This window comes from Abrus precatorius, unplaced genomic scaffold, assembly GCF_003935025.1.
Source record: "Abrus precatorius isolate BTA unplaced genomic scaffold, Abrus_2018 Scaffold3, whole genome shotgun sequence".
NCBI lineage: Eukaryota > Viridiplantae > Streptophyta > Magnoliopsida > Fabales > Fabaceae > Abrus > Abrus precatorius.
In genome coordinates this window covers 10,471,779-10,489,233 of record NW_020874373.1, presented here as the reverse complement: position 1 = coordinate 10,489,233, position 17,455 = coordinate 10,471,779, and the positions used below count along the sequence as shown (strand labels likewise).

General features: G+C 32.0%; 1 non-coding gene across 1 annotated transcript; it reads right to left on the bottom strand.

The window, feature by feature from the left end:
• Window positions 1-1,219: 1,219 nt before the first annotated feature.
• On the bottom strand, window positions 1,220-1,326 carry LOC113864039. Its single transcript, XR_003504646.1, has one exon. It is a non-coding gene; the product is annotated as a small nucleolar RNA R71 (small nucleolar RNA).
• Window positions 1,327-17,455: the final 16,129 nt, after the last annotated feature.

Genomic DNA, 17,455 nt, shown 5'->3' with positions numbered 1-17,455 from the left:
TTGGACTGGAACCAAAATGCTTATTATAAATTGTCTAGGAATATAAGTTTATAATGATGTGGTTTGTTAGATTTTAAATCTTAATGCTGAATGTTTTTAGTTGTATATAAGGAATTAGGACACTAATTTCATTTTAGAACCAATTACCAAGAAATTGGGATTGGGTATTTTAGAAAATCTGACCATTAGATGAAGTTGTATTTTGAGTTATGCATATACTTGTAAGCAAAGGGAAAGGGATAAGGGATTCCAAACTCAACCTATTTTTAATTATGTTTAGACCCACTTCCAGTAATTAAGACATTTAAATTCTGCAATTATTCTAAATTTACTTTCTACAGTTATTTTGTTTATTGCTCCAAGTTTTAATTCTGCACTTTAATTTCATTTTTACAATTCTATACTTGTTTAATTTTTGTGTTGTTTATACATTGTTTTGGTGACCCAAATAGAGCCATTCTTGTGGGTTGGTATTTAACATTAATCCCAAAGGATGATAATCTATTTTTGTTACTTTAACAATTTGGTACACTTGCCAAAAAGTTTATCAAGTTTTTGGCGCCGTTACCTGGGATTAATTGTTAATATCAATTGTAATGAGAATTTACTAGCTTGAATTAATAATTTCTGTTGTGTTTTAAGTGTTCGCAGAAAAATCTAAGTGCAGCAGCTGAATTTGTTGATGCGAGGCAAGGAGAAGATCAAAAAGAGTGATTCATCTTCGAAACTTGATCAGCCAATTATTAATTTCAAGAAAAATAATAAAAAGAAGAGACAAACTTCAGAAAAATAAAAAGAAGAATAAGCACAAGAACATAATTCTGCAGAAATGGTAGGAAATCTCAATGAAGAATGAAGAACTTTGGATGACTATGCATGTGCACGACCGAGAGGAAACCCCACTTCTATTGTTCGACCTCCCATTCAAGCAAACAACTTTGAGATTAGACCAGACCTTATGAGAGTAGTTCAACAAGAACAATTTGTTGGACATCTTTCCGAAGACCCCCACTTGCACATTCAAAATTTTTTGACCATTTGTGGAATGATTAGAATGAATGGTGTGAGTGATGAGGCTATCCGGTTGTCATTGTTTCCATTCTCTTTAAGGGATAAGGCAAAGAGCTGGTTGTTATCCCAACCAGAAGGAAGTATCACTACTTGGGATGATCTAGAGAGCAAATTTTTTATAAAGTATTTTCCAACCTCTAGAACAACTAAGTTGAGGCAAGAAATTTTGACCTTTTCTCAAAGGGAAGATGAAACACTTCAAGAAACATGGGACAGATTCAAGGAACTCTTGAGAAGTTGCCCTTATCATGAGCTACCCAAATGTCTTCAATTGAGAACTTTTGATGATGGACTAAATGTAGCAACAAAGACAATGGTGGATGCAGCAGCTAGAGGCTCATTTGCTCAAAAGACCATGGAAGAAGCACACCAACTCATTGAAGTTATGGCATCCAACAATTACAATCATAGGAAAAGAAACTCTTCAAAAAGAGGTGTGTTGGAGTTGAATACCTTGGATGCACTGCTGGCTCAGAACAAATTAATGTCACAGTAGCTTAATTCCCTTAATGCCAAGCTGGAAAACATGAAGATTGAAGGGAAGAAACCAGTACATTATGTAGCTCCTACCAGCCAAGAGGAATACCATGAGGGAATAAGTGAAGATAGAGTTGATTATATGCAGCAACATGGGGCTGAACAGGTGAATTTCATGAATAACATGCCAAGGCAACAGAACTTCAATTCAAAACCAATTTGTTTATGCAGGATTTGAGCACAAGGATGGCTAATCAAGAAGCCTCCATCAAGAATTTGGAGAATCAAATGGGCCAGATTTTGAAGAAAATAAATGAACCAGCTCAAGGCTCTTTTTCTGGGAATACAATAAAAAATCCAAAGGAATTCTGTCAAGCAATTATTACAAGGAGTGGAAAGGTGGTAGAGCCACAACCTAAGAAGAAGCCACTTGAAAAGGAAGATGATTCAATTGCTGGACAAGGAGAAGAGGTAGCAGAACCACAACTAGAACCAGAAATAGAGATTGCAAAAGAGGAAGAATAGGAGAAAATTCTATCAAAACAGAAATTAGTGGTGGATAAGGCATATTGGAACAGATATAAGAAACAGATTTTGGAAGACTCATGCAAGCCTCAAATTCCTCCTCCTTATGTTAAGCTACCATATTCACACATTCCCAAGAACAAAGGGAAGGAAGAGCAATTTTCTAAATTCCTGGACATTTTTAGAAAGCTGCACATAAATATACTATTTGCAGAAGCGTTGGAACAAATGCCTTTGTATGTCAAGTTCATAAAGGACTTGTTTTCAAAGAAGAGGAAATTGAAGGAGAATGCTACAATAGCTTTAACCGAAGAATGCAGTGCAATATTGCAGCAAAAATTACCTCATAAGTTGAAAGATCCAGGGAGCTTCACAATCCTCTGCATTATAAGGAATGTGACCATTGGAAAGGCTTTATACGACTTGGGGGGCCAACATCAATTTGATGTCACTCTCTATTTTAAAGAAATTGGGAGTGGGAGAAGTTAAAAGTACAAAAATGGCTCTCCAACTAGCTGACCGGTCTATCAAATACCCATATGGTGTAATGGAGGATGTGTTAGTGAAGGTGGACAAACTGATTTTTTCAGCAAACTTTGTTATCTTAGATATGGATGAGGATTCTGAGGTCCCTATGATCTTGGGAAGAGCCACTGGAAGGGCTTTGATTGATGTGCAGCAAGGCCAATTGATGTTGAGGGTGCATGATGAAAAGGTGACTTTTAAAGTTTTTGAAGCTATGTAGCATCCAGATGATGAGAAGGAAACTTGTTTTAGGATGGAGATGGTAGATTCCTTGATTTCAGCAAAAAGCTTTGGTGCTGAAAATTGTACTGACCCACTGAAGAAGGCTTTAGTCAATGCTGTCATGAACAATGATGAAGAAGTTGATGAAGAGTTGAAAGAAATTGTACAGCAGCTAGACACTCAACCTGTCCTGCAAAAAAATTCAAACGCTGAAAATTTTGAAGAAGGCAATAAAATAGAACCACAACAGCTAGAATTAAAGCCCCTGTTCTCTCACCTTAAATATGTATTTTTGAGGGAAAAGAAAACTTGTCCAGTGATAATTAGCAGCACACTCTCTCAGTTGAATGAAGAAAAATTAATAAGAGTTTTGAGGGAGCATAAGGCAGCAATAGGATGGTTCATTGAAGATTTGAAGGGAATTAGTCCCACATTCTGCATGCACAAGATTAAGTTGGAAGATAAATTCACACATGTGGTGAAGCCACATAGGAGGCTAAATCCAACAATGAAGGAGGTTGTCAAAAAGGAAGTGTTGAAGCTCTTAGCAGCAAGGATGATTTATCCCATTTTCGACAGTGAATGGGTCAGTCCGGTACAAGTGGTACCCAAGAAAGGAGGACTCACTGTAATAAGAAATGAGAACAACAATCTCATTCCTACCCGTACTGTGACAGGGTTAAGGATGTGCATCAACTATTAGAGATTGAACCAAGCCACGCGTAAAGACCATTTTCCACTTCCATACATGGACCAAATGTTGGAGCGGCTAGCTGGACAAGAGTTCTATTGCTTTTTGGATGACTATTCTGGGTACAACCATATTGTGGTTAACCCAGAAGATCAAGAGAAGACTTCTTTCACTTGTCCATTTGGAGTATTTGCGTATCGCAGAATGTCTTTTGGACTTTGCAATGCTCCTGCAACATTCCAGCGGTGCATGCTTGCCATATTTTCTAATATAATAGATAAGTCTATAGAAATTTTCATGGATGATTTTTCAGTTTTTGGGCATTCATTTGATCTTTGTTTGTTTATTTTCCAAGAAAGAATCTAAACCAAAACTAATTCGTTGGGTATTATTGCTGCAGGAATTTGATCTGAAAATTTGTAATAAAAAGGGAAGGATAATGTCATTGCAAACCATTTGTCAAGGTTGGAAGGAACTCAATCACCATGTGTAGCAGAGGAGATCCAAGAGAATTTTCCTCATGAACAATTGTTAGCCGTAATTGAAAGACCATGGTTTGCTGACATGGCCAATTTTAAAGTCTCCAATATTATCTTAGAAAATCTGACATGGCAGCAGAAAAAGAAATTTTTCAAGGGCTCAAATCAGTACATATGGGATGACCCCTTCTTGTTCAGAATTGGAACAGATGGAATACTCAGAAGATGTGTGCCACAATATAAAGTTCAGAGTATTTTATGGCATTGTCATGATTCTCCTTATAGAGGGCATTATAATGGGGATAGGACAGCTACAAAGGTATTGCAAAGTGGATTTTTCTGACCAACAATTTTCAAGGATTCCTTTGCCTATACAAGAAGTTGCAATAAATGCAAGAGGATGGAAAATATTACTAAGAAGAATGAATTGCCTCTAAACAGCATTTTAGAAGTGGAAGTTTTTTACTACTGGGGCATGGACTTCATGGGACCATTCCCATCGTCATTTCAGAATAAATATATTTTGGTAGCAATTGATTACGTGTCAAAGTGGGTTGAAGCAACACCCTTAAACAATGCTCAGACTGTGATCAAGTTCTTAAAGAGAAATATTTTTGTGAGGTTTGGGGTGCCAAGGATTTTAATCAGTGATGGTGACAGTCATTTTTGCAACCAACAACTTCAATCTCTTCTCACCAAGTACAATGTCAAGCATAAGGTGGCAACACCTTATCACCCAAAAACAAGTGGGCAAGTTGAGGTGACGAATAGAGAAATCAAAAGAATATTGGAGAAAACAATGGGCAACACTAGAAGAGATTAGTCAATAAAGTTAAATGATGCTTTGTGGGCTTATTGTACAACTTACAAGAGTTCCACTGGAATGTCTCCATATCAACTAGTATATGGAAAAGCTTGTCATCTTCCATTGGAATAAGAGCATAAAGCACATTGGGCAATCAAGTATTTAAATCTAAATGAGAAGGTGTCACAAGAACAAAGGAAATTGCAGCTCACTGAGTTAGAAGAATGCAGGAATTTAGCTTATGAAAATGCTGCAATCTACAAGCAGAGAGCCAAGACCTATCATGACAAGGCAATCAAACACATTGTTTTTCAACCTGGACAATAAGTTTTACTATCAATTCTAGACTGAGGTTGTTTCCAGGCAAATTAAAGTCAAAATGGTCTGGCCCATTTGTAATCAAAGAGGTCTCTCCCTTTGGAGCAATTACAATTCAGGATCTTTCATCTAATAGAAAGTTCAAAGTTAATGGACAGAGGCTTAAAATTTATCTTGGAAGAGAAATCCAGAGGGAGAGGGAAATTGTTCATTTATCAGATCCTCCATAAATTGGGATACAAGTAGCAATAGAATAATTTAGAATAGAATTATTTTCTTGCAAATTTAAATGTACTTATTTAATTTTAGTTGTTAAATTTTTAGTAAGGTTTGTTTATAATTTGGAGTTCATTAATATTCACTTTCAGGGTTCATAAGCAGCAGAGTGCTATTTGGAATGAAGGGAGAAGATCACATGAATTTTAATTGGGGCAGTTGTCTATTTCGTATCATGTGGCCATACAGTAAGCTATTTGTGGGGACGCGACACTGGGATTAGGCTCTTCTTCTTGGCATATGGACTTAAAGAATTTTTTCAAGTTTAAAAATCCCAGGAGAAGTACCAAGAAGCGCCACTCAAGTTCTATTTTGTCATTTAGTGCATAAACAAAGTTATTATTAATAAATAAATAAATAAATAAATAAAATATATACTATGCTTTACCTTGCCTTGTGAATTTTATATTAGCTTATGCAGTGCTATCAAATTTTTTTATTTTTTTTATTTTTTAGTCTTGAATGTTCAAAATTCTAGTTTGTACACAGTAAATATATGCAATCTTCATTCCTTTTACTGCACAAATTTTATTGATTAAATCTGAACATACTCTTTTTGTCTTTAAATTTGATTCATGCTTGCTGCATTCATTGAATTAACACTCACTGAACTTAGGAATATAAGCATATCTGTCATTGATATGATAACTTCATATTGGGATATTTTTCAGTGCTATATTTTTTAATTTTGTGCTGAATGCTTTCTTACGTATTGCATCAATTTTTCTGGCTGAATATTGTGTGCTCATTGATTCAATTTTTCCAGTATACAATCTGCACAAATTTACAATATTTTTGAATAATGCATGATCTGTCTTGTGAATATGGTCCACTGTTACATTTAATTTTTCATTTTATAGACCTCTTCATTTTTTTTATTGATGACTCTTTCTTTAATTTTTGAACTTGGAATCTGCATAACAATTTGTTCAATGCTTGATTTAAAAGTCTGCATTACTGCTAATTTTCTGATAAATTGTGGTAAATTACGGATGAGGAGAAAGACTATTGCCAGCAGACCTAAGAGGTCCAGAATTGAACTTTCTGCATCCGAAAGTGAAGAGAGTGAATCAATAAACACATGCCCATTTCGCATTCCCTTCCATGAGCATTTTCATAATACCAGCATTAAACTTCGGAAAATAATTGAAGATAAGGGTTTCAAATTCAATGAAGGGGAAGCTGAGGCTATCCAGCTCAATATTCAAGTAAGGAAATGAGAATTTTTCTGTGGCTTGATTGGCAAAGGGTTTCAAAACCTAGTGAGGGAATTCTATGCCAGTGGCAAGGCTGACCCTCAAGCTAGCAGCAAGCTTTCCCACTACCACACCATGATAAGGGGCAAAAAAGTTTCATTTACCCTAGAGTTATTAACAAGGTGCTACAGATTTTCTGTGCCACTGCTGGACCGACAAGAGATGATTATGGTGAACTTTTAGAACAAGCCCCAAATTATGAAACAATCATCCATACTCTTTGTAAGCCAGGATCTGAATGGAGACCCCTGGGAAGTGCGAACCACGGAGTTTACTAGTGGATGATTTATTGCCCATCCCAAGAGCGTGGTTTTAATTCATTATAAGGTCTCTCACGCCTATCCTTCATGACACGACCCTGCTGTTACGGCGTGCACAGCTCTTCTACTGCATTATCATGGGTAAGAAAATTAATGTGGGCAAGATTATCCATCAAGAAATGAGGCAGATTATGGACGATGATAGCCAAAAGTCATTGGCCTACTCCTCATTGATCACCTTATTATGTGAAGATGCTGGGGTCACCATTGATCCTAATGATGTTCCCGTCCAAAAGCCAAAGTGGATCACTACAGCCACCCTTTCCCCTTTTGTTGAGAGCTCCCACAAAAGACCAGAAAGACCATCCATTAACCCTACTGCTACAGCCTCTTCTTCATCCACCATGACAAGCAAGCAACAATTAAACTTGGTTCTCAGCAGTATTTCTAGCTTCAAAAATCACAAGACCAGCTGCAGAAATCCACAACTAAACAACCCCAGCTTCTTATGCAAGGTATGATGCGGCTGGAGGCAAAAGTGGATCACATTGCCCAAGATCTACAAGTTAACGATAAGGAACCAAAGGGCCACTCTTGTGCTGAACTATTGCAATTGCTGAATGATGAAAACCTAGTGGAAGATGAAGATGTTGCAGAGGATGAAGAAATTTGACCTTGCTGTTATTTTTGTTTCATGTTCCTTTTGATTGTTCACTTTATTTCATTGTTATCTTTATTTTTCATGTTTAAAAGTCTGAACTTTTGTTTCTTCTTTTGAGGCACCTTGCTGCCCATGGACAAATTGTTAATTTCTAGTCTTTTATATATTTTATGCTCTATTTTTCTCTATTTTTAGATATGTCCAGGAGCTTTAACAAAGGAGCAGAGACAAGTTTCAAGCCTCAGATTGCTACACCACTCAGGGGAGTACCCTTTTGCATTTTTCTTTTTATTTACTGTCACTCATGTACTTATTTTACAATCAGAATTTTTCCATGTAATTAACTTGTTGTTGTATTTGTAAACCCCACTGAATTCAGTAGATGCCTCTTTCACTCTTGCACAGTTCACACAGTTAAAAACATCACAAGCAAAATTTGTACATTGCTGAATATCATGTTGAATTAAATTTCATAAATTTTCTGTGTTAGCAATTGAGCCTATTTATCATTTCTGTGAGCATGCTTGCTGTGATTATTATTTTCTTTGCAAGATTTGTCAAATTTCTGCTTTATCTTAAATTGCTTTCATGTTATAAGGTGATTGAGGCCATTTTTTGTTGAACATTCATTTAACTATATTGCCTACCCTTCTCTATCCCTTGTTGAACCCTTTGAGCCTAATTACTTTCTTTCTTGCATAATTTCACCCTCAGTCATATAGAAAAACCAATTTTCCCTCCTTATATCTTAGAAAGTATGAGCTTTATTTTAGATAACTTAAAAATTTTAAGTTTAGGGTTGTATTATTGGTTGCTTGAGGACAAGCATTATTTGCAAGTTTGGGGTGGTGTATATACCTGAAAAGTAATCAGCTACTATTATTGAAAAGAAACAAACTCAATTTCCAAAAAAAAAAAAAAAAATTCAAAAAGAGAAACTTGGGTCTACATTATTGAAAGAGAGAAAAATTGAATTACTTAAGGAGGAAGTACACATAAGTATCCACATTCTTAGATTTTCTAAGTTATTTCTTATACTTTCTTTGATATAGGGAATAGTTAGCAGCCAAAATATTTTCTCACTTGAACCCTGACCATGTTTTAACCCTTATGAAGTCCTCTTGATTATAACTAATTGTATGAATAGATGTGAGTTAGAAATTTGCCAAATCTAGAGCAAAGAATAGCAGCAAATGCATTAAAGAGAGCTAAACACAAGCTGATATATTGAGAGAATGGAGTGAAAACAGATATCCTGAGAGGGAGTTTAATTCAATTCTTGGTGTTAAGAATAAGAAAATTGATGCATGCTTGTGATTTTTAAAAATTTATTTTGCTGTTGCAAGAGAGAAAATGGGGGCAGTTTGCTAGAATTCAAAATTTTTGTTCATGTGAAAAAGAAAAGAATTTGCTTGAGGACAAGCAAACATTTAAGTTTGGGGTTGTGATGAGTCACTAACTCATCTAGAAAATTAAAGGTTTTAAGGTATATTTCATTGAATTTAAATTACAAGTTAATGCAATTAATTAAGAAATTCAATGAAATGTTGTATTTGCTGGAAAATTCATAAATCACTCATATTCTAATGGCTGAAAATTTTATTTTGAAGGGATTAGAAAGAAATTCTGCAATTCGACTTAAAAAGCAAAAGATAAGTGCTGCAGGACTGATTTCTGGGGACACGAATTCCTGATTGTGGGGACACGATGCTGACTGATGCATATAAAAGCAAAAAAATTCTGAAAAGGCAGCATCTTTTATCTTTCCTTTAATTGTGTTTAGATCCACTTCCAGTAATTAAGACATTTAAATTCTGTAATTATTCTAAAGTTACTTTCTGCAGTTATTTTGTTTATTGCTCCAAGTTTTAATTCTGCACTTTAATTTTATTTTTACAATTATACACTTGTTTAATTTTCGTGTTGTTTATACACTGTTTTGGTAACCCAAATAGTGTCATTCTTGTAGGTTGGTATTTAACATTAATCCCAGAAGACGATAATCTATTTTTGTTACTTCAACGATTTGGTGCACTTACCAAAAAGTTTATCACACCCTCTTTTTGATATTGTTAGTAGAATTAGGATTTTGTTGAGGAAAATTTCATTTATTAGGTTTGGCAATGTTCTAAGGGAAGCCAATCAATATACTGATTGGTTAGCTAAATTAGGTAATGAGTATGGGGTTCCCTTTCTTTGTTTTGAGAAGGCTCGCTCCTCTTTGATTCTCTTTTTGAGATTGGACACTATAGGGGTTTCGATTCCTAGAGGTAATTTTTAAATTTTTTTTGTTTTTTGGGCTTTTTAAGTCCTATTTAATAGAGAGAAAAAAAGTATGATAAACTATAGCTATAAGTCTAAATACTACTCTAAATAGCATATAAATTTTATATATCCTAATAAATTTATTTATCACACATTTTTATTTTATCAAATAAGCTAATAAATTACTTAAACAAGCTATAAACTAATTAAAATATCTTGTCCCAAACATATTCCTAGACTATGATACCATTAACATAAACACAATCTATCAGTAAAATGCGTCAATATCAATTTATACATCATATAATAACAAGTTTTCATTTTAGAATCTGTCAACTTTTCTTGCTTTTTTATTTATTCATTAATGAATATCATGTGATAAAATAAAACAAAAACTCAAAAGATTTAATATTAAATATATAAATATAGTTTATACTCTGTAAGCACGAAAAAGCAATGTTCCCTGTATCCAGTTTCAATATTTGTTGTTCAATGGAAATTAGTCGCTAGTTAACTATGGGGTACTAACCAGGGTGAAAAGTTCTTGAATGTTTTGAATTTTGTCCGATATAAAGACTTATTTATCACTTGAAAGAATCTTACATGCAAAAGATAAAAGAAAGCGGTAGAACGTGAAACTAAGGTTTATTGTTTCCTTTCCAGAACCATATGAAACAAACTAACCCTATGGAACTGGGTAGAACCCTAGTTGCACTCAGACAAGGGTTAGAAAAGTGACCCTTTAAATGATTAAGAAAAGGAAAAGATAATTTTATGTGAAAAGGAAGCAATGAGTCTTTCAGAGATGCAAAAGCAACGAAAAGAAGGGAGATTCTCTTTTGATCTCTTCACTACTTTTTATCAAAAGAATACAAAAATTAAAAATTATGTGTGAAAAGCGCTGGTTGGATGCAAAGTGCATGCAATGTAATAATAAATTAGTGGCCCTTTCCATTCCTCGAATCCTCATTTACAAAGGACCCACTAATAAACTCGTTCATGTCTTCGCATGGGAATAAATAAAGTTTGATGTGCTATCTCAAGTGGCAGAATATCATTTCAAATCTTGCCAAGAAGCCATCCATTTCTAGAATGTAACGTGGGAGGCACCAAGGAATTCACCATAATTACCCCTTTCACCTGTTCAACAACTTACACCCGTGATTCCAGTTCTTGTTTTATTATCTAAGTTTTCTTATATATAACTTGATTGAAACCTAAAACTAATAAGAAAGATTTTTTATTTGTGATGAGGTGCTTGGCTAGGATTGGTGAAAATATATTGACTTTAGATAGGGGATATCGATGAACATATATTTTTCTTTTACTTTTTAGAGTAGGAGAATAAAATATTGTAAGAATGGAAAGATTAAATAATAGCTCTATAACATCTCTTTCAACTGTCAAAAGTTTTTACTTAACCTATATTTATAAATAATGATTTATGTTCAACTATTTTTATTGAATACTTTAGGACTTGAAAATTTTGAAGTCCATTCCATAATAGTCTTATACTATGCTGTTGTTATTCTGCAGTATTTTGTTTCATTTATTTGGCTATCCTAAAATAGAAGTAGTTCTATATCGGCTCACTTTACTTATAATTAAGGATAATATTTCGCACAATAAACTAAAAGGACTGCATCATATAATCATTCAACAGTTAAGTTGTTCAAAGGGAAGCAGAGGCAAAGTGTTAAACACTTTAAAAATTGTTGAGTTAAATTAAATGATAAGGTGTTAACTAAAATAGTTGTCGAGTAAACAAATTTGAGTTGAGTTAGAATGAATTAAATAAAGCTCATGAGCTGAGTTAAATTTGATGCTTGTTATATAAACGAGTTTAATTTAAGAAGTTAACAATCATCGATAAACATTTTAGTTGAAATACTTATTAATTGAGGTGCATATTAGTCAAATTACTAAAAGCTTAAGGTGGGATATTTCAATTATTAATAAAAATAAGAGGGTGAATTTTAAAAACTTATTATTTATTACATTTATGATAAAATGTCACTTTAAATAAATAGAATCGACATTTCAGAACAACATTGGTGAGACGTGTCATTGGCAATTTGCACGCCTTGAAAACGATCTTTTATATGAGTTTTGATAATTTATAAGATGCTCCAAGAGTTTATTTATAGCTGATTCCTGTTGATGTATAATTAATTAATCAATTAATTATTGAGTTTTACAATAAGTAGTCCTCGTATATTTGTTATATAGTGTCTCTATTTCTTTTTCTTCTTTAGAGTTTAAATTATTATTTTTTATATTGTGATATGCACTTTAATATAGAGTTTATAAATAAGATCAATCTAAATATATGTTTTAATCGCATTTAATAATTTGAATACATATCTGTGTTGATGTGGTGGCTAACCGGTGCACCCTCCTTTAACAGAGGCTTGAATGAGTAGGGTATCATTTTTAATTTGAAGTTGGAGCAATGATCATTCTATTATTTGTATCAACCACTTGAGTAATTCCCACATCAGGCATCACCTTTTACCCAAGAAGAATCCAATGCCCAACCTTTAAGAAGATCTCAATTTTATGTTGTGCTTTTCTTTTTCAGGAAGATTTTCATATATAGATATATTTTGGTATTATTTTTAATTAAAATTAAATTTTATCTCAACAATATATGATATTATTAAGTACGAATATTTTCAAAATAAAATTATAAATTGATTAAATTATCTTCTATTGAAAAACAATTAACTAAAATATCAGATTTTACTTAAAATAAAAAAATCAAACCTTTTTATTGATTTATCCCATGACAAGGGTACCTTAAATGTTTTTTTGTTCATGGTAAGGAACCTTAAAAGGTTAATCCAAGTTGAAAATATTGAATAAAGATTAAGGAATTTAGGGTTTCCCATTTAATTAAGAGAGATGACATAGCTAAGAGGAAGTGGTGGGAGTACAAAGCATAGGAAGAAAGTTCTGGTGATCAACCAACTTCACCAATGTTTCTCACATGTCGCCGTTATATTTGTCCACTGTCTGCTGCCTCCATTTTCAAAATTATTCTCCAATACATTTTTATTATATTTTTAATTATTAATTAAAAGTTTTTAAAAATTATGAATTAAAAAATACTAAATCAAGAGTAAAAAAATAAAATTTATATATTTTTTTTATAAATTTTACCCCAGATAACTGATATCATGTTTAAATGAAATGAAAAATGACTATAAAAATATAATAAAAATATATATTATTTAAATGAATAAAAATAAAATAGAAAGCTTTTTTTTTCCTAACTAAAAAGGAGCAATTATAAACAAATCGCCATCTGTGGGAATCGAACTCACGACCACATATTTACTTTATTTTTTTGGATGAGTATAAAAAAGAATAAGAAGTAATCAATATAAAACATATTTTTATAATAAAAATAATAAATTATTTTATAATATAAAATTATTTTAATATTTATGTAATTTTTAGAATTTTTATATTATTTTAAAAATTATTTTTAATTAATATGTATAGATACATTTTTTACTCAAAATCTTACTATTTTATGTTTAAAACATTAAGGTTCACAAAAATATATTATTATTTGTTTATATAAAATAAAACATTTAAACATAAAAAATCATATTTTTTATTTATATATTAAAAAAAACAAATAAAAACCTTAAAGTTTATATTTTTAGCAACTTGTTGATATCTTTACGTTGGAGAAAAAAGTAGGTCCAACATCTTAGTTTGGACTGATATGGTCACCTTTACTAAGACGGGCTTCGAGGCCTTTCAGACCATTTATATGGCCCAAAGTTTTGAATATCAGCAATATCTATTTAAATAATTGACTTTTTACCAAAATAAAAAATATCGTTGATTTTTTATCAACCAAAAACAAAATAATTGATTTTTTCCTTTTTAAGGACCGTAGAAAAGATGTCAGTATTATACATATTCAATTTGTTTCTACATTAAAAATAATTTATGGATTAAAGTAAAAGATTATATGTGGCTATAATTGAATCCAGTGGTTCGTAGCATTTAGCTCAAATGCTTTATCAAATAGAAAAGATTAATGAAAGAAAAGAAAAACCCAAAAATATAGCTCCAAATTTATTTCTTATTCTTTTGTTTTGGAAGAGTCTTCTTCAAGGTCGATTCTTATTGGCCTCTGAGGAGATCCATTTTAAAGCGACTTGTTTTGTTTTGTACTGTACCGAAATTTCATGTCTTTATATCTCATCGGCTAAGGTTCTTTATGGAACAACGTGACATGTCGTTTCCTATTGTTCATTCTTTTCCTATTCCCCTCTGTTTTTATGATCGATTCCCATGTTTCCTCATTTTAAAGGAAATAATCTTTCTTATGTATTTGCATGATCACTGATGTCTGATGGGTCACTCTTCACTATGAATTGTTTTTCATACAAATTAAGAGGAAGGGCAGGTTCAAACACCCCTACCCCCTATTTAGATCATTTTTGTTTTTTTACTTTGTAATTTACTTAATGGTTTCCTTGTTTAATTAAAAAAATTATTATACCAAACACAGTTACCTTCAATAAACAACACCTGTGATCTAAATTAAAAAAATAAAAAATTTATTTTGTATACATTATATCTTTAACATATAATTTACATTCACAATAAATATAATTGCATTAAATACTCAAGAAAAATCTTATTGTTTGTAGAATTTCTATTCAACTAGAATATAAATTAAATATTTATATTAAAAAAGAAAAACATATTCCCAAGGCCCAAATTTATTCTCCTTAAATAAGGAGTATAAGGGAATTGAGTTTTATTTTAACTAAATATTTATAAAATTATTACAGAAGCCTAAGGTGGCAATTAACTTTTTCAATGAAATGTTCACCTTATAGCATTTCTGAAAAGCACTACACGGTTTATACCCACTGGCTTCTTTTAACAATTTTGTTTGTGCTCGCTGCTATCAAGAAACTATGCTATCACAGTATTTTTAAATTTCTTTCACTTTGTTCAAGTATTAATTATGTATATATTACAATATAACTTGCTGTTCAGTGCATCAAGTGTAAAATCTAGTTATATGTTGAGATACTTTTACTTAAAGATATTAATCCTAAAATATTCCAGATATAAAAATTTTAAAAAAATTTATAACTTACTTGTTCCTCTATTTTCAATTTTAACATATAAAAAAAATCTCTGTTTTAAGTAAATATGCAAATCAAACAACTTTTGTTTGTGAATTTTTTGTAATTAGATATGTTTAAATAAACTTTTAAAGAAGTTTAAATGGCAGTAAAATAAGAATAAAAAATAAATAAAACATGTCTCATGTGTTAAAAATAACTTATATTTAAGTTCTGAAAATTTATTTATTTAGTTTCTTTAAAATTTAAAAAATAGGTTTTTTTAACTAATGAAAAATATTTAATCATTTTTTATATTTTTTTCTATAAAAACTTTTATACAACCTCGTCAAAATAGGATCTTAATCTACTTTTATGGATAAATTAAAAATATCACAATATTTTTTATTTCTAAAAATATATTAATGATAAAAATATCATCAAAACTCCCTAAGATTGCCAGGTTAACCATTTTAGGTTCTCTTAAAGTGCACCTCCACCCATCTGTGCAGGAGGAGCCACATGCCCACACCCACAAAGAACTTTGTCTATTCTTATATTCAGTTTTCTTAGTCAGCCACTTAAGTAAATTCTCAACATTCTCACACTATTGTTGAATGATTTTCCATCCCATTTTGTCATCTTGAACATCAATACGAGGAAGCTCCTATTCATAACTCACCAGAACCAGTAAACGCCCTCAATTTATTTCACAGCATAATATTAGAGTCTACGAACTTAAAGGGTTAATAAAGTAGAACAACACAAGGTTTCACATGGTAAGTTTATTTATTTAGGGTGAAGCAAATATAAATCTTTTGTTAAGTGTCTAAAGTTTTTGTTTTTAATTTTGTAATAGGGCATGATCTCCCAAAAAAAAAAAGTCCCTGTGATTAAGTGATATAAATTTCAGGCATAAACTTCCCATTTTTCTAGTAAAAGTTAATTAATTACTTAAACACAAAATATGTTGACCTATATAAACGTAGCATCCGCACTTTTCGCCTAACAGCTTTTCCATAACAGTAATATGTGGCTACGAGGGGCTTATAATTTCCATCTTTTTATAAGACTAGACCGTTGAATAGATGACTCTCTTTTTATTATTCTTTAATGGATGCATTCCCATGAATTTGTGGGCATTTTATCTCAAAACAGCTTACGTCGAATATAAGATTATCAGTAGATATATGCATCACAGCTAGTGAAGGCTGCTTTAGTGAAGTCAAAGCCTCATATATATGCACTGATTGCAACCTCAAGCAGAAGTAGTTCGGATGGTTTCATTTCATTTATGTTGCTGCAACTCCATGTCAACATTTTCAAACCAAATGTAACATAAATTTAATGTTTGCTTTTTGTCTTGCGCGTGCAAGGTATAGAAAAATTACTCTTGTTTATTTTAAACCTTTCTTGTTGATATAATTTCTTAAAAGTTGTTGCATGTCATTTTGTATTTAAGCGACATTAAGAAGATGTCAAATAAAAACAAAAATACATAAAAATATAAGGATAGAAATATAAAAAAATTAAAAAAAAAGTCACTGACTAGCAAAATTAATTTAGAAGAAGTTAAAACCAGTGAACATGACTATAAGAATCTATTCTATTTTAACCTATAGTCTTAAATTTACTTTATCATTTACAATTATTCTATACGAGAGAAGTAAAATTATGGTGCTACAGTCTTAAAAATAAATTACAGGAAGTTGAGAATGAAGGATGGAAGTTGAGGGTGGCAGTAAATTGTGAAGGAAGGAGTGAATGAATGAAGGACAAGTGTCCCGTAAGCAAAGAGGGAGGACCCATTTGGTCCCCATGATAGGGAGCCATGGTAGCCGGCCAAATTTCCATGTCATAATCCAACAAGAATGAGGTGTAAGATAAGAGTCTACTTCACCAACTTGTCCCCACCACAAATCAAAGTGAGAAAGGTCACTTTCTTTGTTCAGACAGATAGGGATATCTGCTTTTTAAATGGTTCTTAGTTCCTAATTTCTCCATCACTTGCTCCATTTCATAAATATTATATTTCATGCATCAACAAAGCTTTTTTGGGTTGGGGCCATATTCTCCTTACCTTAATTTGTAATACATGCAAGTGCATGAATGCATTTGCAGTTTTGCACATACAGCACTTGTGCGACCTCTTATCTTATCTGCGGTCTCCACCTTTGAAAATGAGTGAGAGAGAGAGAGCAAATCAAAACAAAAAATGGTGGGCTTTCGGAGTTCATTTTTCCAATTACAATTTCATATAAAAATAATTGGAGCTGATTCAACAATGACTTTCAAACACGTGGAATTATTAAATAATTCTTCCTGCAAAGAATATATTTTGTGACAGATGACAACACTTTTGATTTCCTAGTGCGATGTTAATCATTCGTAAATTGGATAATCTTGCTTTTGTGACTGTAATCTTTTCAGAAAATGCATGTTACAGATAATACCACTATGCATGGGTCAAAATATAACGTCGTTTTGAAAAATGTGAATTATCCATTATCGTAGTCTGTTTA